General features: G+C 45.7%; 1 protein-coding gene across 1 annotated transcript in view; it reads left to right on the forward strand.

Annotated features, from left to right (window-relative positions):
* The window catches only part of FAM184B (family with sequence similarity 184, member B), a 165,869-nt gene that overhangs the window by 144,377 nt on the left and 19,145 nt on the right, over positions 1-2,347 (forward strand). The window lies entirely within an intron of this gene.

The following is a 2,347-nucleotide window of genomic DNA, read 5'->3' on the forward strand; positions in this document are numbered from 1 at the left end:
AGTGAGTTAGGCTGTCCCTTGCTGCTTGTTTGAGTTCTCATTAGAAAGCATGTCCCACTGACTGCATGTTTCTGAGGAAGTGGTGTGAGAAGCAGGAAGGAAAGAGTTTCATACACTTCCCAGTTAGCGGCTACCCTGGAATGGAGGTGTCCACATGGGAAATGCTGAAGTCAGCAGCATGTAAAGATAGAATCCAGGCTCTGCCACATGACTCAGGTCCAAGGCTCCCCATGTACAGGTCAGGCTGGACACCCTGGTGATTCCAACACCCAGCAGCAGCTGCCAGTGCAGATGTCCCTGCCACCCCTTCCCTGGCTTTTCTGACTCCACAGCAGCCCCATTCTTCCCTGAAGAAAAGAATCAGGAGGGATCCCTGGAAAGACCCTGGGGAAAGGCTGGGCTTCTCAGCACCGGTCCCAAGAAGAAGGGGCTCTGTAGACTCTGTGAGGCCAACAAATCATAGTCTTCAAGGGAAGGCACGAGCAGCTAGAGCAATGGCAGGTTGATATGAGATATTCCTGATACTGATTATTCATCTTCTGATATCTGTGTGAGACACAACTGACCTGCAATACTATAGGTCCCTGTGAGAGGGCAGGGAGGGTGGGTGTTTACTAGAGGGTTGGAACCCAGACCTGCTGGATGGATGGATGGACAGACAAGTGGATGGGGGTGTGGGTGAATGGGTGGTTGGGTGAACAGGTGGATGGACAGAAAAATGGGTGGATGGATGGACAGAAGGATGGATGGATGGACAGATAGATGGAGATGTATGGATGGGATGGGCAGATGGGTGGGCGGACAAATGGGTGGACACACAGATGGATGGGTGGATGATTGGGTGAGCAACCGATGAGTGAATCGGTGGATGGATGAATGGATGGACAGATGGGTAGACAGATAGGTGGACAGACAGATAGGTGGATGGATGGATGGGTGGATGGATGGGTGGATGGACAGGTGGATGGATGAGTAAATGGATGGATGGATGGATGGATGGGTGGATGGATGGATAGATAAGTGGACGGATGGATGGATGGACAGGTGGATAGAGGGATGGATGTGTGGATGGATAGATGGATAGGTAGATGAATGGATAGATGAATGGTGGGAAGGTATGAGAGAAGCAGGAGGGTAAAGAATGAATACCTTATAATTTATGATTTGTTAAAAGTTTTATTGCATATATCTTGTGATAACAGTTTTCAAAAAATGGGGTTGTGTTTGGAGAATTTTTTTTAAGAAAGTAAGCTATAGAAATCACTTTATCAAAATTCTGCTGGAAAGGAAAGATGACCAAGTAAATTTTTCATCTTTTTTTTTTTTTTTTTGAGACAACATCTCGCTTTGTCACCCAGGCTGGAGTAGGGTGGCGCAATCTCGGCTCACTGCAAGCTCCGCCTCCCGGGTTCATCCCATTCTCCTCCCTCAGCCTCCCAAGTGGCTGGGACTACAGGCGCCCGCCACCACGCCTGGGTAATTTTTTGTATTTTTAGTAGAGATGGGGTTTCACATCAGGATGGTCTCGATCTCCTGACCTTGTGATCCACCCACCTCAGCCTCCCAAAGTGCTGGGATTACAGGCATGAGCCACCACACCCGGCCAATTTTTCATCTTAATATCATCCAAATACACTACGCTTTTGGACGTGTTTAATATAGTTAACCTTTGAGGGTAGGTTAGTAAGCTTATAGGAAAGCTTTTATAACTAATACACTTTTATCACCTCATCCATTTTCACTCTAAAGATCCTTTATTTTACAAATACTTGTTGAGCACTTGCTCTGTACTAAAACCTGCGCTAGGTGCTTATGGAATGATCAGAACAATGTTTCAAAGGTTATTTTCAAAAACTAAAATACAGAGTCTCAAAAGCTCATTACAGAAAAGTAAAGTATCACATTTACAAGCACTTAAAAAGTATCTTTTTTAAAAGGAATATCTCACTAAATAGCATCTGCTCGATCAGAAAATATTCATTTTGAAATAATTGTTTCAATCATGCTGGGAAGTGTCTAGTGTACTAGAAATCAGTCTCCATCCTCAGAGGGGAAGCTCAAGTTTCTGGTCTTACTCTCCCCTGAGTTTAAGAGAATGTACACATTTCTTCTGGATGATTCCATTTTAGTTCCTATCCTGCTGGGATGACATGCCATCTCCTGCCTCCATGATCCAGCCAAGACCCCACACCCATGGGAAGAAGAACTGGTGAACATTTTGTCTTTTTAAGAGTTGACATTGACCGGGTACAGTGGCTCACACCTATAATCCCAGCACTTTGGGAGGCCAATGTGGGCGGATCACTTGAGGTCAGGAGTTCGAGACCAGCCTGGCCAAAATGGTGAA

Source organism: Colobus angolensis, unplaced genomic scaffold, assembly GCF_000951035.1.
Source record: "Colobus angolensis palliatus isolate OR3802 unplaced genomic scaffold, Cang.pa_1.0 Scaffold284, whole genome shotgun sequence".
In the NCBI taxonomy this organism is placed as follows: domain Eukaryota; kingdom Metazoa; phylum Chordata; class Mammalia; order Primates; family Cercopithecidae; genus Colobus; species Colobus angolensis.